The sequence below is a fragment of the Balearica regulorum genome, chromosome Z (genome assembly GCF_011004875.1).
Source record: "Balearica regulorum gibbericeps isolate bBalReg1 chromosome Z, bBalReg1.pri, whole genome shotgun sequence".
Lineage (NCBI taxonomy): Eukaryota > Metazoa > Chordata > Aves > Gruiformes > Gruidae > Balearica > Balearica regulorum.
Genome location: NC_046220.1, coordinates 65,761,467 through 65,785,148, shown reverse-complemented (window position 1 = coordinate 65,785,148; position 23,682 = coordinate 65,761,467). Strand labels below are relative to the sequence as shown.

The following is a 23,682-nucleotide window of genomic DNA, read 5'->3' as shown; positions in this document are numbered from 1 at the left end:
GAATCATAGAATCATAGAGTGGTTTGGGTTGGAAGGGACCTTAAAGATCATTTAGATCCAATCCCCCTGCTGTGGGCAGGGACACCCTCCACTACACCACGTGGCCCAAAGACCCATCCAAACTGGCCTTGAACACTTCCAGGGATGGGGCCTCCACAACCTCTCTGGGCAACTTGTTCCACTGCCTCACCACTCTCACAGTAAAGAATTTCTTTCTAACATCTAATCTAAATCGACCCTCCTTCAGCTTAAACCCATTCCCCCTTGTCCTGTCACTACACTCCCTGATAAACAGTCCCTCACCACCTTTCCTGTAGGCCCCTTCAGGTACTGGAAGACCGCAATTAGAACTCCCCAGAGCCTTGTCTTCTCCAGGCTGAACAATCCCAACTCTCTCAGCCTGTCCTCATAGGACAGGTGCTCCAGCCCTCTGATCAGCTTCATGGCCCTCCTCTGGACTTGCTCCAACAGCTCCATGTCTCTCCTGTACTGGGGCCCCCAGAGCTGGACGCACTACTCCAGGTGGGGTCTCACCAGAGCAGAGTAGAGGGGCAGGATCACCTCCCTCCACCTGCTGGTCACGCTTCTTTTGATGCAGCCCAGGACATGGTTGGCTTTCTGGGCTGCAAGCGCACACTGCCGGCTCATGTTGAGCTCCTCATCAATCAATACCCCCAAGTCCTTCTCCTCAGGGCTGCTCTCAATCCATTCCTCACCCAGTCTATAGTCATGCTTGGGATTGCGCCGACCCACATGCAGGACCTTGCACTTGGCTTTGTTGAACTTCATGTGGTTCACACAGGCCCACCTCTCCAGCCTGTCAAGGTCCCTCTGGGCGACATCCCTTCCCTCCAGCGTATTGACCACACCACACCACACAGCTTAGTGTCGTCGGCAAACTTGCTGAGGGTGCACTTGATCCCACTGTCCATGTCGCTGACAAAGATGTTGAACAGTGCCGGTCCCAGTACCGACACCTGAGGAACGCCACTCATCACTGTTCTCCACTTGGACATTGAGCCGTTGACCACAACTCTTTGAGTGCGACCATCCAGCCAATTCCTTATCCACTGAGTGGTCTATCCATCGAATCCATGTCTCTCCAATTTAGAGACAAGGATATTGTGCAGGACAGTGTCAAATGTCTTCTTGATGTGCAATCTTAGTTTCATCATAAATTTATTTCAGATAGGTTTATTAAAGTATCTCTAAAAACCTGGAGCTGGGCTCATTCACTCAGAACTAGAACTATCCCTGGCATTGTTAGGCTACTATTGCATCTGGTCTAGTGCTCGCTTTGTATCTTTCTTCATGTGTGCTTGCCAGCTTACCCGATTGTATGAAATATAGTTTTCAATACACAAAGAATATGTACTGAGATCCGGACCCTTTCTAATCTCTAAGAGCATGTACTCCACAAAAGGAAACATTTTCTCACAAGCTACGCACCATACCAGTTAGTTTTGCTACACAGTTCATCCTAGTTCATCCAGTGCACTAGTTTATCCTTTTACGTCCTGTGCTGCAGAACAAGACTGAAGGACAGAAAAGATTAATAAGATGTTCTTATATTACCTGCATGGGTGGGTTTGAGAACTAGTAACACAGGTGTACATTCGGAAGAGACATCATCCAATAACAAGCATTAAAGCAGAGAATTAGAGAAGGAAATTTTTGACCCACCAGAAGATTTTGCCACTGCTCACCATAGCAAATGATTTAAAAAATGCTCTTTTATAGACTATTGACAGAATGCTGGGGAATTAAACTCTGCCATTCATTTCCAGGTAGCAGCATATTCCCTTTTGACTGCAGCTACTTTATCAAAGAGAAAAAAGCAAATGATTTAAAAAATGCTCTTTTATAGACTATTGACAGAATGCTGGGGAATTAAACTCTGCCATTCATTTCCAGGTAGCAGCATATTCCCTTTTGACTGCAGCTACTTTATCAAAGAGAAGAAAGGTATATATAACTGCATAAGTAAAATAACTGAAAAATGTAAGAATAATCACTGCTTAGAATTCTTAAGAATGGAAAAAGGCAAACCGAAGGGCACAGAAGAAATACAACATATGCCATTAGTGTTTTGTTTCTATATTCATTTACATTTAGCTGCCTGGATCAGACTACCTGACTTATGAATAAATATAGTTTATTTGCTCAGTGATTACAGTGTAAATAAAGTTATGTGGTCTACAAAGGCTTTACTCAGACTTAAGCACGCAAAACTCCTCGTAGGTAGGATGGCAAAGTGGGCCTTATGTGAGGATACCCTGTTCTGCTATGGTGCCTTGCCTGAGGATATTCAGTCTTGGTACTCTTCTTAAACTGCCAGGTGCTGCTGCCTGAGCAGCAAACAAGGCATGTCTCCGAGAAAGGCATCACAGTGCCTCACTCTCTCACATAGCAGAAACCATATTCTTGATATAGGGTGATGTTAAACTGTGTCCCTCTATTCTGGCCAAATTTTCATTTGATTCGGTAAGTTATGCAATTAGAGATTAGCAAACTCAGTACTAACTGACCATTGCTGCTCCACATAGACTTAGTTGCAAAAATAAAGCTTTATCACAGTAGATCTAGTACCTGTGTAAAGCTTCATTGATAGAGATTCAAAAAGAAAAAAAAAATACATTTTTGGAGCAGGACAATATTTTTTTTTCTGACAAACATTATATTCAAGGAAAACAGTGTAAGCTCATGGTATCAGCTATGGCTGTGGTCTATGTGGTTACGTCTAGCATTAAGGTTGGAATAAAAGATACCTGCTAATGTTGAACTAATACTGGATAACAGCGAATAGCCTAAAATTAAACACTAGCCCTCTGGAACACTTTGGACTTGAGCTAAGCTAAGGCTGCCTAGTGTGTCAAGCTGTTTTTCTTTTTTAAAAAATAAGACATAAAAAATCCCCCCAGATATTCAAACATGTGTGTGTGTATATATATATATTTGAATATAAAGTTTATATAAACTATAAAAATATGGTTTGTATTATACAAACATTCTTTTTGTCAGGTCTAAATGGACATACTGCAAAAATTACAGCAGTGATTACACTGTTGAAAGGAAAATCTATCGATGTTTCCATCAGGCCTTCTGTTTTTCAGGGGTTCACAGTTCATTAGCAACTATTTGTTCCACACAAATTTGGACTACAATTTCTTAGCTAAACATTTGCTTAAAAAAATAAACATTGGTGGCTCATAATTTTTTGCTAAAAAAAGGTAAAGGCTAATATTTTTTTCTCTTTTGTTAATCAAGCAGTGCCTGCTAGGAGAAGCAAGAGAGAACTGTATTAGGACTGATCCTGGGCAAACATACAGTAAGTGTCAGGCTTACTACTCTGAGAACAATGATATTTTATTGAATATATATATCCTCCTTCATGATAATCCTGCTCAGAAGAATGGGATAGTTCTGCTGAATATCACTCAAATGCAAAAGTGGGAGATTAAGGAGAGAGGTCTGGGAGACACTTAGGAATACCATCATTTCAAGGAGACTACGTATATATATCAAGAAGACAAAACTTATATATACAACCTGAAAACTTACACATACACTTAAATTTTAATTATGATAGCTAATCTTATATCTTAAAGCACTTTTTTTCAGCTTTATCTTGTGTAGAACAAAAATCTACCATTAACAGCGAAGTTGTATTCTCCAACCACACATATTCTAAAATGAGTATGTTTCAGTAATGCTTTTGCCTTTTTGGAAGGAGTGAAGCAATCAACTTTTACTATCAGAAAGTCTCCCTGAAAACAAACCTGAGGTGGGGTATTTACATCAGTGTAACAGTACAGTTCTCTACAAAACAGGAGAGTGGATTCCCCATGTTCTTCACTAGAAACTTGGCATCCACAGGTATGGGACCATGACCTGAATGAGTCAGACACGGATAAGACTCTTGTTTGGTAGAATGACATCATACATACTTCTAAGTCCTTCAGAAAAATGTGAGGAAGTAAAATTAAATCTAAGTTATCCATTATGCTACTGAACCTTTCTTGAAGAGGAACTACACCTCCAGGGCATATGCGTTTTAAAAAAGTCCACTTGAATTTGTATAAAATTCTCTAATCTTGTTTGTCTCCTAGGTTTGATTTTGAGGTATGGAAAACTCCAAAGACCTAATCTAGCTGGTACAGGGAGAAGAAAGAAAATAACAAGCCTTTTATATGAACACCCAGATGTTTGCTTGATTTTTAACACAAAATTGTCAAATGCAAAACTGTAATTAAAAGAAAAAAGCTATGTGTTTAAAAATGTGGCAACTTACTGGAGAGCATTCTATGAGCACAAATGAAGGTTAAATTGAGAGTACATTACTTGCCATGAATTATTCATTGAGAGCTAAACAAGGCACACTAAGAAAGGAGTTTTCTCAGTAGCCTTGAGCTGTCAGAAGGTTTGGTTTCTGATTTAAACTGGTCAGATAGACTCCCACTATAGACAACTCTGATAGGTACTCGCTGGGGTAGTCTATTTCTGTGATTCAAACATCTATTTTAAGATAGAGAGAACTGCCTCTCACAGCTGTCTATCTGTCTCTCTGTGGACTATGGTTGCCTGCCTATTTTACATTAGAAATCTAGATTTTGGGCAATTCAAGATATACTTGATAAATCCAATGGTACCAGCCTAAAAACTATAAGCTTCTATAATACGATTTTTTTTTCCTCTTCACTCTCATACTTGTAGCAATTGAACTGAAAGTAGATGAGATTAAAAATTTTGCTTTTATAGAAATGTAAATTTCAAAATATTTTCATATTTGGCCTCACATCTTATCATATTTGGATTGCATGAGAGATTAAAAATGTCAAGACATCATCTCCCCAGTCCATAATTAATGTAGTAACTATCATGGTTCAAAAAAGCTACACCTCTGAACTCTCATTCTGTCCTCATCAGAGCAGGGAAAAAATAAAAAGATGAAAAGGAATAAATATATATATATATATAAAAAAACCCCATATATGGAGTAGTGTGTCCAGCTCTGCACTCTCCAGTTCAAGAAAGACAGGAAACTACTGGAGAGAGTCCAGTGAAGGGCTACGGAGATGATGAGGGGACTGGAGCATCTCTCATATGAGGAAAGGCTGAGAGAGCTGGGTCTGTTTAGTCTGGAGAAGAGAAGACTGAGAGGGGATCTCATCAACGCTTATAAATATCTAAAGGGTGGATGTCTAGAGGAAGGGGCCAGACTCTTCTCAATGGTGCCCAGTGACAGGACGAGGGGCAATGGGCACAAACTGGAACCCAGGAAGTTCCATCTGAACATGAGGAAAAAATTCTTTACTCTGAGGGTGACCGAGCACTGGAACAGGCTGCCCAGAGAGGCTGTGGAGTCTCCTTCTCTGGAGATATTCAAAACCTGCCTGGATGCAATCCTGTGCAACCTGCTCAAGGTGATCCTGCTTTGGCAGGGGGGTTGGACAAGATGATCTCCAGAGGTCCCTTCCAACCCCTACCAATTTGTGATTGTGTGATCAGCTATGCCTACCTACTTAAAATTTATGTAAGCCTGACTTCTGAATACCCAGATATCTGGAAGGGGAGATAGAGTGTGTTCTCATGTTCACTGATTCTAAATTTCTCCCCAATTTAGGGCTAATTTAATTTTTGTCTGTTTGAATTTTCCCTTATTGGACAATGTAACAGGCATAAGAAAAGCATGTCATAGAATAAATCCCAAAGAAACTGACAGCTACACTGACTGTTAAATACCACCAGAGATTACAACAGCCAGAAACTTCATGTTGTTGTGGATGTATAAATTGCATAAATTGGATGCAAGTATTTCAGTATTGCCAATGTAGTGCCACACTGGACATGGACAATGTGTTTCCTCTTTGCCATTCTATGAATAAAACAGATATTTTGTGTGTCATCAAATTTCTGAAAATATGTCATAGCTCAGCATGTTGTATAGGTTTCCATAGAGGCATATTTCTAAGTAGGACAGCAATTCTGAAACTAGCAAAGTTTTTCTTGATAGTGTTTTCCTTTCACATACTGTAATGACTGCCTTCTAATACAGCAAATCAGTCTTTTCTCTTTTCTTGATGCTCTCCTTCAGCAGTTGATTAGCAAAGCTATCTTTATTTTTAACCATTGAATCTAATCCAGCTAAATTCCTTCTAGACATTTGCTGCTGTGTTAAATGCAGAAGAAAGAATCTTTAATTTAAAAAAAAAAAAAAAAAAAAAAAAGAGGAAAGGCTCCAAGTCTTTCTCTTTCTTGACTTCAGGTTTTGTAGATTTTTTTTTTAAAGGGTGTTCATCAACCTTACAACACCACATTTCCTAAAAAACCATCATCAATGTACAATTGTAATGTGAAGTCCTACCTGTTCATTTCCCTTCTGTGACCGACATGTTTGTAAGTCCATTACTGATGTATTATTACAGGTAATTTTCAGTGATGACGAAGAGCAGTTCAAATTGATTAAGGGGTCTGGACTTAACTCATTCCTTTTCTTACAAAAGAGTACCTCTAAAAGAATACAGATAACCAGGTACCTCTCAATCTGATATCTTTTTAAAGTTTCACTTTCTCAAACACAATAAAACTAAATATTAAATTGTCACTTCTTTGAGGAAATATGAAACTTTTCTCTCCAGTCTTTTATAAATCAAACAACACCTTGAAAGTAACCTTTCATGAAAATAACTGTTCCTTGAGAGGAATATGCTTTTTCAAATAACATAACCTTTATGATTGCAGTTTTTTAGAAAGGTTAGATTCACACATTCTTCATAAGAAGAGCTATATGGTCATGATTGTTACCTGCTATAACATAAATTATATCTGCTGTAAAGTACAAAAGGTAAAAAATGTTATTTCAATTATGGGTTTTGTCCTCTTAATAGGTATAATTAGGTTGGTCTAGACCTCACAGATTTTCAGTATTTATTTCTCTCCTCTATCAGCCAATGCTTCCAATGACCTCCTCCTGGCTAAATGCTATTTTCATTCTCCTTGAGCTCTAACAGATTTTGAAGCCAGAAACTACTCCCTGACTCTAAAAATTCTTTCACACTCAGCATACTCTCTTCTCAGATTTCAACTCTGCTGCCCAACTGAAATCTTGTTTTCCTCTCGGTTTTACCCCACATCTTCTCTGAAGCTAATTCTATAGCCCTCTATTTTTGACATCTTTCTTATACACTAACTTAAATCTATTCTTGAATAGTTTTAAACAGCAGATTTATGTTGAAAAGCAATTATTTATCCTTCTGTATTAAATTCTTACCTCATTTTAACTAGCCATGCTTCTCATATGATTTTCTGATACTCCTGTACAAGGTAAATGTTAAAACTGAGCTTTAAATGAGCATTATCTCATAGGTTATTCTGTCACATGGACAGCACTCTCACTTATTCATGTTATTCTAAAATGTTTTCAATCTTGATCCTTCATTTTGGCCAAGCCATCCTTGCTAAAACTGAGTATCATTGCTTCCACTTGGAAAATATTTCTAAGAATGATTCTATCCAGAGTCCTAAAACATGATCAGACCTTTACTACCCATTCCCCACTGGACTTGGCTGGTATTACCACTTCTAGGCAAAAAGACTGCCACATCTTTCTGACTCACTACTTCAACAGTATAATTCCATTTGTATGTCCCTATGTATGTCCCTTTCTTGTATGAAAATTATATATTCTACATAAATTCCATTCTCTTTCCTGTGAGACATTTTCATCTCTACTGTATCTAGTAGTTTGTCAAAAAGTTGACTTTAGTTTGATAATAAAGACCGCTTCAGTCACCAATTTTTTGCTACTTTCTCAAGCATTTTGTGCTTTTCATGCAGACCCTGTGTGCAGGGAAAAGACATCATCAAATTTCATATCCCCTAAATCTTCTCTTTTAAATTACTCCTCAAAACATGCTCTTTCTAGAATGGCTAGAGAATGGCCATATCTGACAATGGTTAGAGAACAACAACTTGGACTTCCGTTTTTTTATAACCTTGAGTAAAATCCTAGGCGTGCTGTGGTCACAGAAATTTTGCTACTTTGATAAATCCAGAGTCATATTGTCTACATTTTATGGTGAGTACCTCTTCTCCAAATACGTTTGTTCAAGTTGTCTTTTTACTATTTATATTATTAAATATAAAAATATTTACTATTTTACTTTTACATATTTCTCACAAAAATCATTACCCCCTTGGAAGAGTATGCCTATGCCACACCTTGAATCTGTTTTGCACATGCCTGAATCTTGAGAATATTCATGACATTAAGAAACAGTTATGCAAGGACTAAATTAATTTTAAATTATTTTAAGTCTGTGTTGAAGCTGGTCACAGATACAGTGTAAGATCAGAGTAGGCATATTATTAAGTTGCGTTTGGCAGGGTTTTTAAATAAATAATGTCCTTATGCCAATAGAGATTTATAGTATGCTGTACTGGAAAAGTAAATTTAATGATTTTTTAGAAATTTACAGTAAAAATAAATCTAAACTGCAGCAGTTATTATTTGAATTTAAATACTGAATTTAAATACTGAATTTAAACACTGAATTTAAATTTAAATTTGAATTTAAATACTGAATTTAAACAGCATGTATAACAATGCATTATATATAATGGTTGCTTTAGAGACTATCTGGGCTGTATTTCAGTGTGTTTGCATGAAACCTAGAAAAACTAGAGTCAGCCTTTTCATTCCACTGTCAGCATTTTACATGTAACTTTGAAAGGTGGTTTGTTTGGTTTCTGTTACATGTCCAAGGGAAGGTTAAAAAATAAAACATACTGCCTTGCAAATACTATTCTGAATTCCTTTTATCTTTTCTCATCTTTAATTACCTATGAAAATACTACAGAAAAGAAACTTCTCTAAGAATATGTGAAAGTTTACATGAAAATAGTTGATTTATTTATAGAAAATTTCAGAAAGATTTAGATCTACAAATATTTCAATAGTAAAGTTTTTTATTTGATATTCATACACAATTTTAACAATTCAGGAAACTGTGTTGTATTTGATACTGCAAACATTGTTAAAGACTACTACTGACATTAAATGTTGGCTATAATAATGCCTTTTAAAATGTTCCATGCTCATAGGCACATATTTCATAACTATTATCTAACGTGAGCTAGTGTTCAAAATTCTCTGGCAGTTTTACAAATCACAGCAAGAGGCACATTTCTGTCTCTGGAATATGAAGTTATAAAATGTTGAAATTTATTTTTGGTGTTTAAGCAACTTCTATATATGTAAATAAACTCAGTCCAGCTGATCAACACCCAGATAAGGTGACATTTAAGAAAAACTGCCTGAGATTTTTTTGCCTTTTTATTTCTCTTCATCACATTCTGTTATTTTGGACAAGAACACAAATAAATGATTCACTTTTGCCTTTTAGAACTGAAAAAAAAGGTGTTGGCATATAGGACTTTTTGCCTAAAAAGTTCTCAATCATCTAATACATATTGTGCTGATTGCAGTTGAAAAACTCTAACTTCTTCAATGTTTATTTTAAATTGTATTTAACAGTGTTAATGAATTTAATAATGTTATGGATACTTAAAGCTCAGTTATCCCAATCTTGTCCAAAGAAAGTCCTCCACACAGTGCATTGGAAGTTCTCCTAACACATGGTTTGTATCTGTACCGTTTTCCCTTCTAGCATAAGTTTCCCCACTGAAGCCCTCTGCTGGGTACTTGCTTTACGGCCCTTGGCCAGATGGTTCAAAAAGTCATCATTTTAGAGAAAGGTCTAGGAAGAAAACTTTCTTCTGAAAACGCTTACACAGAATGAGATTATAACGACCATAATTCTGCAAATATTCTTTCTCAGAAAGGCACCTAAGGAAAACAAAGACTCAAGAATCTTTCTAATCTTTAATAAATTTTCAACTATCTAGAGAAAGTGAATAACCTAGAAACAGAAAAACACCATTTTAACTCAAGCAAATTAGAAAACCATTTAAAAGCCACAGGTACTCAAATTATGATTGCAGTTCTCATCTTTGAAGTTCATAAAGGACTCATGTCCTCTTGTCCGAGGATATGCATATTTTTTTAATCCAGGACCCCCTGCATGCACAATCCCAGTGAATGAAGCAGTAACATCTGTGGCTGCCTTTCCTGACACAGACGTGTGCCAGGCTGCACACCACTGGAGGCTCAGAGGTCTCAGGAAGGAGGCTGTGCTCTTAGGAACCTACAGAGTACCTTCAGGTCTGCTCATTCACAACCTTGTTAGGGATGACTATGTATTTCCAAAATGTGGGCCAGCAGCTATTTATATCAAAATAATGCCTGCTCTTAACTTCTAAAAGAACAAGAATGTCAGAGAATAATGGGTTTTGAAATAAAACAGGGCAAGTTCTGCGACTATTCTTCTAGGATCTAGATCCAAATTTTCAAAAATTTGGATGGGGATAATGAAATTTGCAGTACCAAAAAACCCAGAGTTTAAACATGTTAATTTTGTAAGTTCATAATTAATGCAAGACATTTCTACAGAAGTCAGATTTGCAGAAGATGTCTTTCAAAAAGTGAGTTGATAGTACTAGAAAAAGGGAACAAAGTTTGTGTACACAATCCTTTCATGTAGATCTGTGGAGCAGTAAACAGAAGACTCATATTAAAGAAACAAATGTGTTTGTAGTTTAATCTATTTCTGTGCATCGATTAGAGAAAAGACAAAGAAAAACAAACAAATGAACAAAACCAGTTCCTGTGAAGAAGAAAGGGAACAAATAGCTGATCAGTAGAGAGCAAAAAGAGAGAAACAGTATCTATAGAACAGAAGAAGGTGGACAGTGGGAAGATGGGGAAAAGATAAGATTGAAGAAAACAATGTCTCTGTGAATTCTATTAATTTTAGGGTTTGGTAAAGTGACAACTTTTAATGACCAGGCTTGCCTTGTGAAGATATTGCTAAGTGTCACACTGAAGTATGAGGTATAACACGGCTGCTGTTGTTTCTCACCTTCCTCCATTGCTTCAGAAAGATGATGCTAGATTGCAGAACCTGTGCATTTTGACTCATACAGTTTCTACAACAACATCCTGTGCATGGATAAAGTATATTACATTGATGAGAAGCAGATGTAGAATCTATGGATTTTGATATCTTTGTTGTGAAAGATATTGATTGTGGAGGCCTTGGATATGTGTTGGCCTTCTTAATGTATGAAAACATTAAAACTCTACTTGTGGGCCTAAGATTTTTGCCTTTATAGCTCAGTCAAATTCCTTCTGGTTTGGTTTGGTTTAGTTTGGTTTTGTGAGAGTGCCATTTAAAATAGGCCTCCTTCAGCTTAGTACGTTAAGATGGAAAATGGGTTAGTAGAGCATTAGTCAAAAGAATAAGAAAAAAAGTGCATTGAAGCTTTGGAAAAGCATGAGTCTTTTCCCTGACACAAAGTTCTCTTCAACTCTTATCAGCAACCAAAATCTTAATGCAAAAAAGCCATTGAACATCACAATAGTTAAATCAATTTTCTAAACAACCTTAAGGCCTCTCCTACTATATAGTCATCCTTTTATCCTTTACATATCCTGGTTTTGCTCTAATTTTAGTTTGAATATGAAACTTATTTGATCTTTTATCTCCTGCAATACATAGTAAATAAAACAAAATTAATAACTTGAGTCTCTCTCCTGCAGAGATTTTTCCACAGATACATGGAACTGATAGAACTTCAGTAATTCTAATCTGTGGTGTAGACATGAATTTGTGGTTTAAATCTAAGTATGTATGAGAACACCACATTCAGTTATCCCACTTCAGCTTTTTTAACATAAACTCTCTTGATAAACTGGAGCAGCTACACTGGAGCAACAGATGACGTTGCTCTTCCCTTGGTAGGCATAACACTTAAAAAAGTAACCTGTTTTCCCTGAAGTGGAAAACATGACACATATTATAAACAAATACTGCTACTACAATTTAAAAAAAAAAAAGGCATTTTAAAATAAGACCTTACAGAACATGCTTCAATAATACTTTACTTGCTTTTCTTCAATATAGACTTCAGAACTCAGTTCTGCCCCTATTGTTTATTTTCTTATCCATATCTGAAAACAATCTGGGATCTCTTTCAGGCTCAGCCGATGGGCCATTATTGCTGAAGGACTAAGCCACACTACAGCAGATGTGACTATTAAGTACACAAAGTGATGGTTTAACTGCTCAATACATTTAGTTTAAATGACAGATTTTAGACACACACACTCATTTTCACTCTGTTGCAATTGATTTGTAAACTGAAGTTGATGATCGCTAATATCTCTTTCCTGCCTCATTTTGCATTACAACTTCAGCAGACACCATCTCTATGTTATAGGAAAAAATAAAGCACAGAAAAAAACCCAGTAAACTGAGTGGTTATCTGCATTGTTAGAGAAAAAAGCACCACTAATAATATATTATGACACTTTCTTAAAAGTCAGTTTGCAGGAAGAGTAAGATATTACCTAACAAATATGGCCCTATGTTTTTATTTAAACATATGATAACTATCACTAACAAAAATTAAAATAAATAATGAAGAATGAGGCAAAGCATTTGCAGCTTAATTAACCAAGTTTCTATTTAGATGAACAACTGGAAACCCTCCTCACATCTGTTTGTTCATATGTGCGCTGCTTTGACTTTTCTCTCCCAATATATAAAAGTTAGAAATATGAAGACATCCATACTCCCATGTTATCCATTTGAATTTCATGCTAAATGATTCTCACAATACAGGTATTTTCCTTTGTTTTAATCAATCTATCTGAATTATTTACTACGGTATGCCACTTTCCTGACAGTCATCTCAGCAAGATAGGTTCAGTTCAGTTAACATGGTTTCACATGCATCTTGGAAAACATTCTTCCCTGTAAATTTGCTGGTATAATTAAGAAGAAGCTGAACTATGTCAGCTTTTTCTGAGCACTATTTTATAATTTTTTACTACTTTCTCACAAAACATGCAAATGTCCACGCTGAACTAAACGAAACAACAAAGTCGTTTGTTGACAACAAAGAGGATTTTGGGGAAACGAGCAACCTCAGAGACACCTTGTAAGCCACATTGCTGGAAGAGGGGAGAGGGACAAAGGGAAAGAGCTGGCACCTCAAAGCACTCAGGAGGCTCAGAAAGGCATCCTCCCACTTCTGCAATGCTCTTACCTATATTAGCTGGCCTCAGCAGAGCACATGCTATTTTAGAGTACATTTTTCTTGAGAGCTTTACCTCTGAAATGTGCAAAAACCTGTGGTAAATTGATTCTGTTGTAACAGACCAGATATCAGTAATTGTACAGAGCCAATTGCTCATACATAACAAAAATGGCATTAAAGTTTAACTTGAAATTACATCTTTCATTTTTATTACAATTTGAAAGTTACTCTAAATAGATGTCAAAGACCCAATTCCTGAAAAAGTTTCCCTGTACTTTGATCTCTCTAACCCACTGGACAGTAACAGCTGTGTGCTACAGAAGACTGTTCAATGCATACCAAATTACAAGTAAAATATGTGGGGTTTTATACCATACTTGGCTTTTGCATAGTAGGATCAGGAATATTAACATCAAACAGTGTCCTACAGTTGCACTGCATTGTCAAGTTTAACTAGGCCTCCAGAATTTTTCTTCTTTGGAGAGGAAAATTAAGTACACATTTTCTATGTGAACTAAAAATATAAAGCAGTAACAACAAAAACTCTTCACTTCCTCACCAGCAAAAACTAACTTAGCATGGCATCTCAGAAGGATTGAAGATTAAATGTAAGGTTTCAAGGTGATATTTTACACGACCTAAATTTTACAGTGTTCACTAGATCACTTTGCAGCAGTTCAAAGAGGGAGGAGCTCAAACAGTACTTTTTAAAGTGCCTACTGCTTTAAAGTGTATAGACCTAAGGGCACATGTGGAGCAGGAATTCCAGGAAATGTCAGCACTTGCAGGCCACTTTGATGACCTGGACAGTAATGCAGCTATATTTGCAAATTAAGTTTCCAGTAGCATTACTTAAATGCTATTTCTTTCATTAAAAAGGTCTTCTTTAGAAAGCCTTTAAGTTTTTGCCATATTTTTAATTAAAATTAATTGACAGAGGCATTAACAGGTAGTTTATACATTCTGAAAATCTGTCAAGAAGAACCACAAACAAAATCTTTTGTCTTGATACTAAATACTAAACACACCATGGTAGTGTTGCTTTGAAAAAGAAATGAAACAAATACTTCCGCAATTACAGTGGCTGTGAGAGATGTAGAGCTGTTAAACAACAATGTAAAAGTTTTATTAATACAGTCTGAGGCCTGAAGAGGAACTTTCTGAACCACTGGCCTGCTACATTTGTCTATGAAACAGGTAGGGATTTTCCATAAAAGTTTGCATTGAAAATTGTAATGAAGCTGTTAAATGATTCTAATCGAGGTGCTGTTGTTACTGGCAGCTTGGGATGGTTCTGACCTATGCCTGGCCATTACATAAATTATCGGTTATTTGTTATGTAAATAATTCTAACAGGTTAATTTATATTCAGGGAAGGGGAATGTATATCTTGATCTCTTGAACTCAGTAAGGTGTATCCATGAAGGTAGCTCAGTGGAGCAGACTGTCACCTCCAGGAACTCCTGTTCCTAAGGAGCTGCAAATCTTGTTTTGCTACAGGCAGGTATTACAGATCAAAAGGCTCTAGGCAGCTGGAAAACAATTTCAGCCCTGCAAAAGGAAGAAACAAAAGAATTGAGCTGCAGCAGTATGACGCAGCTTTTGCTAATGATTGCTTAGACACCGTTCATACGTCACTGTAGTACACCAGCTCTTTCATCTGCATGCTTTTCTCCCCATAACAATGCTTTCTTCTCTCCTTTCCACTCTTTTCCCTATATTTTTCTATCATGTAGCCAAATCAAAGTTGGGTATTAAAGCTGTAAAAGTTAATTCTGTCACTCCTCTGAATTTTCTGCAATTATCCATTTCTTAATTTGCAGCTCCTGCAGCTCTTAATTTGCAGGTATTAAGATGTTACCATGCAACCCAACATTTGTAGATGAAAAATAATATCAGACTATTTTGAATTTTAACTTAAAAAGATATTGACAAAGCCTAAGCACATCACTAGATTGTTATTTTTTTAAAAAAGACAACATTTTCTTTATCATACTGCCAAGTATGAAAATAAAAGGTTTTTCCATAAATGTGCTATGAACTAAGCGTTACTCAGTTCCAGTAATGGTAAATCAAATTGTAGTGCTATAACGTATACTTAGTGACACAACAAACAGAAAGAAGGTAACTAAAGCAGGCAATGTGTTATCCTGAAATAAATTCCAAAAACATGGCACAAATTCTACAATGACTTAATTAAGGAATAGGAATAGAATACAACTATAATGAAAAACAATTATTTAGGTTATACATAAATACTGAATATTAAAATGTTCCTAAACTATAGACGTAAAATTTATTGAAGAAAAAAATCAATTTTCTTGAGTATATAGAGCCATAATGTCTTTCTAACAGTATACTCATATTTGACTTCCCTAACCTATCCAGCATAAATGCAAAAATGATGCTGCTGCATCAAAGTTGGGATAAGAGCTGTAGGACTTCAAACGCAGAGGAATTCTTTAAATTGTTACCACAAACTGCTTTACATTGCTTTTACATTATTATCATAACTCCTAAAGCAGCTATTTTGAGGGAAGTGACTTTGTCGGTAAACCTGAAGAGCTGGCATGAACAAACTCATGTCTTACTGAAACAGTGTGTACTTGGAAGCAGTTTTACTCTTATCCTTTTATAGTAACAGAGTGTATGACATTTAATTGTGAATTAAATGTTCCAGGATCAAAAAAATAAGTTGTACCAAAAAGAAATGTTATCTAAACCATTTAGAAGTATCATATGAGATAATATTTACAAGAAATTGTTAATAACATCCATTTATTTCTCTTTATCAAAGTTAAGAAGCTGGCAAACCGCAGCTCCGTTAGACAGTTTTGCACTGTAATAAATAATTTTCACTGACATTCTCTGACTGCTTTTTACCCTCCTTCATTTAAACTTATATTAGCTATTATAAACTATAATCAAAATGACAAAATCAATGGTCCAAATTATGAAATATCTTCTTGGTCGAAGACTAACTGTTCCTTTGAAAGCATGAAGAGAGTGCAGATTTAGCAAATCTCTCTCTCGGAGAGAGCATAGTTTTTCCAGGATTGTCTGCTCCTTTCTTTCCATCTTAAAACAGTCCCATTATACTGCTGGGAAATCTACATCTTGAAAGAATATCAGGGAACAAGAGGCTGGTGAGTTTTGTGTGCTAATAGCAGCCTGGGTGAATCTCTTATACTACTAACATATAATAACTTTCTGCATAACAACTTTCTACTTCAAACTCCAGAAGAACGAATAGGGCATTGTGAGGAGCAGTCTGGGCCACACTTCCACCCTCTGTGTTGTGAAAAGTAGAATTTTAAATAAATAAAGTTTTCAGGGTGTGACTGTTGAAGTCACATTATCCTGCCCTGCCAACCTCTGAAATGTTATTTCCAGTCTCACAAATTAAGATATTTTCCTCAAAGCTCCTGCAGTCCAGCTATTAGATGAAAATCTCGAACTGCATCTAAGAAAGCTCCTGGATTTTCCAGTTTTGGGAAACCCTTTTAGATATAACCACTTGAGGAAAAAACCTCCCCCCCAAAAAAAAGGCTTTTTAAACAAACTCTTGTGGTTCTCCAAGGCATAATTAAAAACAGTTGGAGTTGATGGTAATATAATCAAGCAGAATATAACATAGTCCAGTACAAAACTGTAATCAGTTTATTTTAATGGAGCAGAAAGGCAGTAGACCCTTCTTGGTTTGGAGGCAACCATGGACCACCTAAGCCCTGAACCAAGGACATCTCCAGATGAGTATTTTGTCCCCTCACATTCTGTTCTGGGGAATAGCTTTATGGACATTAGCCTTGTCATGCCAGTTAGTCCCAGTTCACCAGCTAGAAGGATTCCTGGGCTGTTTTATTCACTGTGTAGATACAAACATGGGAAAAACAAGGTTCTCACATGGCACTCACTAAAACCAGTCCAGCTAGTACTTTCTGATAGCATCAAGCTATCTCAAAAAGAGCTTTCACATCAAAATCTTACAGAAACATACAGGACTTGACATTCAGTGGGGATAAGACAATCATATCATGGTATGATTATGTGTTTAACAGACACTACCTGGATTACTACCTATTTCTATTTAAATTTTAGATGGATTTACAGGCTAATATTTGGTGTATTTAGGAGTCCAGACTGAAAAGTATGCACAGCATAACTAAAATGTTTTATTTTTTTATGATATCCTCACAGGGTCAGCCAAGCAGGAAGAACTGTGACACCAAAACTTAAGCCCTTGGTATCTGTTTCTCTGCATATGAGGATGAAATTATGTCTGTATATTGAAACAGATTTTTAATGAGATCACACTACATTTTGCTATTGGTCCTAAGTATAAATTGGCCCCAAGGATACCATCTGTGTTATATCATTAATATTCTTACCTATACACAATAAGTATTGTTTTGGCATTAAAATGTGCTCATGTTTGCACTTCAAAACCACTCTGGCTAAAATTCCTTCTGTTTTCTATGATCCCGAGCAGTTTATCAGAAAACAGAACTACATGTATTTTTATGCCAAATTTGGATAGGACTCAAAATATGCTATGTTCCAATATACACTGTACTGTGTCATGCGGGAAAGACCTTAGCAGAGACTGTGTCCAAGACGAAACATGGAACAAATACGGTTTGCAACTCACATGCTCATTAAGATTGCATGATTCCCTCATTAAGGGAAGAATCTAAATGCTGGGATTAGTGTTAAGAAATTGCATTAATATCTGGGGTTTTTTTCTTTCTATTTGAAATAGAAAAATATGTGCAAAACTTAGTATTTTGTTTCAGAAGGCTGACATGATTAACCACACATGCTAGTACAATGTAAACTTCTTCCTGATTCTCAGGTGCGAATGACACTTTTGGTCAGGAACCCATCACTTCTAGACATCTCACAGGAAGTTCATGGAAGTGTTTTCCTCATAAAATGTTTAGAAGAAAATTTTCTCCTCTGCCACCAGTAAAAGCCTAACTCAGTGGATTTTATTTCTATTGGTTTACAGATATACCCCAGGTTTCAAATTATCAATTTTCTGACTGTTCAGACCCTGGTTCAATGGATTGCAAATGATGTTGAAACATTTGGCTTGGCTTTTAAAGCATGATATAAAACAGATGAACTTTGTTGCTTAAAACAGCTGACTTCTCTGCTTTTCCCATTTAATGTTGGCATGACCTCATTCTTTTCCATTTTCTTTTTATTTTACAAGTAAGAGGAGCAAAAAGCAAGGAAAAATTATGTAATTGCATGGTTACCTAGAAGTTGAAGCAGATTTCACACTTAGGAAAACCAAGTAAACATAAGAAAATATCCGCACTTATTAGTGTCATATGAATTAAGGTAAAAACCTGCATCATTTGCGTAGTGCTACATGAGGCTTCTGCCTTACATCAGAGCTGTCTGAACAGCAGATCCTGCTCCATCTGCAATATTTTAATTGGCAATTATGAGTTCCATGTATTGCCACAATTCAGTTTATCAGAAGGAAAAGAGAACTTTGAATTGAAGTGATTAGAGTGTTTCTAATTGGGGAAAAAAACAACAAACAAACACCACCACCACCCCCCCAAAAAAAACCAACAACAACAACAAAACCAAAAAACAAACACAAAACAAAACAACCAACCCTGACGTACTGTACCCTAGACATGCATTCCCCTTTGGAAGGCATGAAGGGATGAAACCTTTAGACATCCATCCATCTATCCATCCATCCATCCATCCATCCATCCATCCATCCATCCATCCATCCATCCTCCTTGTGCTCTGTACACCTAAAATGGCCATATTCAGAAGCAAAGAATTCACCATTTAAGAAATCGGTAAACTTTCCCTTGGAGCCTGAACTCCTTACGTATTCTCTGCAAGTGAGAAGCTTCTCACAGCAGACCTAATGAGACTCAAATATAATTCCTGACAAAGCACGTGGAAAGAAAGTCATTGAGGAGTGTCAGCCTTCCCAAGTGCTTTTGTTTGGTGCTAGTACTTCTGTAGCGGCTTGTAACAAGGGCTTCAGGTGTGTAATCGTGTCTGGAAAGAGCTTGGGGAAGGAAAACGTGCCTCTAGATGAAATGTCATGAGTACACTGAAATAACTTCACAGCAACTGCAGATTAAATTGGATTGACAGGGTAACTCATAGGGTATATTAGAGCAATACATATGTAGCTCTAGCTGGAGTCATTTTGCATTTTAATTTTCTATATTTGGCTTTTTCCTTCACCTACATCTGTTATAACCAAGAAAATATGAGGCCTCTCATTCTCCCTCTGGAGGTAATTATATCCTATTTAAGTAGTTTTTCTTTCGTGCATTTTAGGTTTCTTCACTAGCTAAATGTCTTCAGCTAGTGTTAATAGGAGTTTATCTGATCCTACTTGAGAGAGACAATAGATATTCTTAGGCTTTGCTGTTGTTTGTTCTGCTGTGGCATTTTGCTTTTACAACTTCAACAGAAATTTGTACCAAAGCCTGTGAAAGCTAAGCCACTAAAGAGCAAGTATTGACTGGAAATGTTGCAAAGGTAAAATAAATAAAGGAAAGCCAAGTTCATGTGGACAAACAATAAAGTACTGTGTATTCAGCTTCTTCCTGGCAAACTTCTGATAGTTTGCTCATTTTAATGTAGGATATATATACAAACACATATGCATGTTTGTGTACATACTGTATATATAATATACATTTATATAATGACCAACTGTATGACTATGTTGATGGGAAGCATCTGTCTTCTACTGCTGAGACCCCTCATTTCTGCAGTTGCCTGGATTCTGGCAGCTTGCCTGAAGGACTTTCTAACCTCCTAACAACTCAGGAATCCTGAAGAAGAGAGGCTATAAACAAATCTAAATCACATTTTATGTTTCATTATCTTAACAAAAATAAATGTTCTTCCCATGGAAAATTGTGTAAAACTGGCTATTCACCATGAGGGATTTTTTTTCTTTTAGAAATGCAAAATTTCCAGTAAGATTGAAATTCTGCCTCCTGCAATGATCCCTGTTGCTGTCACTCAATACTGCGTCCTTGTAAACGTCTCTCAGAGGAAAGAGAATGGGCATACATGGAACAATGCTCATCACTCAAAATTAGTTAATCTGTTAATCTGTTAAACTACATCAGAAATGAGATAGAGGGTAATAATGGAAATGTTATAATAGAAATGTTATTAAAAATCATATTTCCATGAGAATAGGAATATTATAATTTATCTAGACCATGTGTCCTCATCAGAAGCTCTGGGTTTACTTCTAGTCACTCTGCATTAGAAGGAACATTGCAATAGGAGGAGTTAAGAGATCTGCAGCATGAATGACATGGATACAAAATTCTTCCATGTGAAAAGAGGTAGCGAAAATACAGACTACTTAGAAAGCTGATGAGCAAGAGTGGTATACAAATACATAAAACAACAACTAACGCTTTAGCAATCTAAGGTCGCAATACTACTTAAAGTGTTTCGAGGCAAGCAACTTTTTAATTAAAAAATGATCAAAATTTGGTGTGAATAAATGAAATACCCAGACTTGTAATAGTAAGCAATACACACAGTAAGGAGAGTTCTGGAGTACTCATACACAGGGAACTACTGAAGATGTTGAGGAGACTCTCATGCAAGGAAAATTATACTGTAACCACGAAGTTTCTTACTGTTCTCTCTCACACATTTGCTGCTGGCTGCTGTCACAGACCAGGAGCCAGATTAATTGGCATGGACCACCCTTGTGATGAAATATAACAACACTCCTACAGCTAAGGACACCAGACTGGTGTGTGTGCCAGACCCTTTTTTCTTTTTGCATCATGAAGAAAGGCACATTAGAGTTTTAAATTACCTTTTAGCATATTGCAGAAGTTCTCAATTAACACTCACATATGGCTTTCATAGAGGCAAATGAAACATGAAATGACCTGTAAATCTTAGTGGTTTCTGGGGCTCAGAAATAAATTGTATTTACTAGTTCCAATAAGAAATTCCAGTTTTTCAATTTCCTTTGCAGTCAAAAAAAAAACCAAACCAAACCTCTTCAGATCCTCAATGGACATAAACATAGTCTACAGTGGCATAAAATAAACATTTTTAGGTTACCCCCATACCACTTCTTGTTTAATGCAGTATCTACAAATTAATTACTACCTTTTGACACAGTACATGCTGAACTAGCGTCAGCTTGTTCCTGATGTATTCGGTATCAGATTGAATGATAGATCTATTTATAGTGCTCCTAGAATTTGTTATACATCAGGGAATTGCAAGTCAGATAGTCCTGGCATTAACATAAATATTCACGGAAATCTAAAATTTGTAAATCAAACTGAGCATTTCCTGGTGTTTATGGTTGGTGTAATCTTTTTCTGCATCTCAAGGGATTCTAATGCTCCCAGCCTAATCTAGAAGTCCAGCTTTGTATGGGGATTGTTTTGGCCACAAAGAGCAAAGCCCACTCATTTATTTATTGTAAACCATAGGAACACTAGTGATCATAATTTACTTCACTGTGTATAAAAGAACATTTCTTGACGGTTATTCATACAGGTTCTGGCTTGGCATCAGTCTAGGCTGTTAGAACTTACTTAAGCATAAACTGGAAAAAACTTGTTGATAAAATACCTATAGATATACTTCAGTTTTCTGTTTATTTCACACAAACTAAATCACTTCCAAGGCAGTAGCAAGAACAACAAAATCCCACAGAATAAGCATTCAGGTAACGCTAGTCCAAAGCAGCAATAAGAAACATTGACAGACTCAACCTGTCCCGCTGTGGTAGACTCACTCAACCTATCTGTCTGAGGATCTACTATGTCTGAGAAATTTAAGCAAAAGCTCAAACTTCTGAACACATTACTTGTCTTCTACTTTTTTTCCTGCAGTTGGGGAACTCTGGACTGGGACTTGACTTTCTGAGGTTTTAGGAAATGGTCTAGAGACTCTTTATATTTAGTCACTGTCAAGGACTCTCTAGGCAGTTTTGTCAAGGATGTAAGTCTGCAGCAACACCAACAGTCAAGTATCATTCACTTGCACCTGCTTTCCTACTGCTACTTAACCTGACTAGCAATATGCCTTCCTATTTTGCCACTTTTCCTAAGATTTCAAATTAACATAACCAAATGTCTGAATTGGGTATGATGACATTTTGGCATGCAGATTTGTCTAAAGTAAGTCTGAGTGAGAGTCAAAACATCACTTTAATGGTGACATGGCTGTGTGACTCATGTTCACTAGAAAAGTCCACACTTACGCATCTGAATATTTTATTTCCCAAACAATGCTGAATGATTAGTCAAAAAGAACCAAACTAATTCCAGTGTGCTGGGACTTCTAATTCCTAATAAATAAAATAATCAACTTTAATCTGGGTTCTACTCCCATTTCATTACAAGGCTTATAATAAAAAAATTAGAATATTACACTCTGCTCACTGAGAAAGGTTTGACCTCATTAAGAAATCCCCTTAGAGAAGGGATTCCTGAAAATTGCTGTTTGAGAGAGAGATTCCACTTTACAGCCCAGCTCCCAAGAGTTTAGTGGCATGGAGTACAATTATCTGGCAGGAGGGAATCTGCCTCCTTATGTACAAATGCCACAAGCAGCTGGCTGCAGAAGTGGTGTTGGCAGTAGCTTCAGCCACATGACTATTCCTCTAGTCCAGGGAAATATGCCAGATGGCAGCCAAAGCAGAAAAAAAGAAAGGAAGCAGAGGAAGGAACAAAAGAAGCTCACATAAACCAACAAAGAACCTTTCTTACTTTTCCATATGAAGATATGTTTCATGATTACTGTTTGAAGAAGTGTATCTTCATAGCTCATCAAACGAAGATGTAGTTCTAACACTGCAATAATTTAATGAACTTATTAATTAATTAATTGCCAGTGTCATTTCTCCGTAACACCTATTTTACTTTACAATCTGTACAAAATTGTCTCCATAAACAGGTCCTAGCAGATTTTCACTCTAAGTTATTCACAAATCCTTCATTGTGAAAAAAGGCTTTAATGACCAGACAGACAATCCTGTTGCCTCTAGAGAATCTTCTAAGTGGTCTGAGGACCTGTCATTAAGTCAGTGGGAGATGTCAGTGCTTAGCTTCTAGCTGGACTGAGTGTCATATAACATGATCTTATTCATAGATCTCAGTTATGTGCAGGAAATTTTGATAGGTCCTTTAGTTCTTTGTCATCCATGCGTGAGAGGATTCAGAGGTCATGAAGAAAGCTTCTGTCTCTATCCATTCTTCAGAGGTCTTGGGAGGCTCTAAAGAGCAACTGTGCTACTATTGGGACTCAGTTTTTATAGTCACATCTAGTGGTATTTTCCTACACAAAGCTAAATGCAGCAGGAAACACAATTCCTGCCTGCATTTCAGGAAATGAGGTGTGCTTCAGTTTAGAGAGACTCAGGGCTTTAAAAAGAAAGGAAAAGAAAAGAGGGAAGGGAAGGGAAGGGAAGGGAAGGGAAGGGAAGGGAAGGGAAGGGAAGGGAAGGGAAGGGAAGGGAAGGGAAGGGAA

The 23,682-nt window shown here is 36.7% G+C and overlaps 1 protein-coding gene across 5 annotated transcripts in view; it reads right to left on the bottom strand.

Annotated features, from left to right (window-relative positions):
• Positions 1-23,682, bottom strand: part of PDE4D (phosphodiesterase 4D) — a 418,117-nt gene that overhangs the window by 159,059 nt on the left and 235,376 nt on the right. The gene's annotated exons all lie outside the window — the stretch shown is intronic.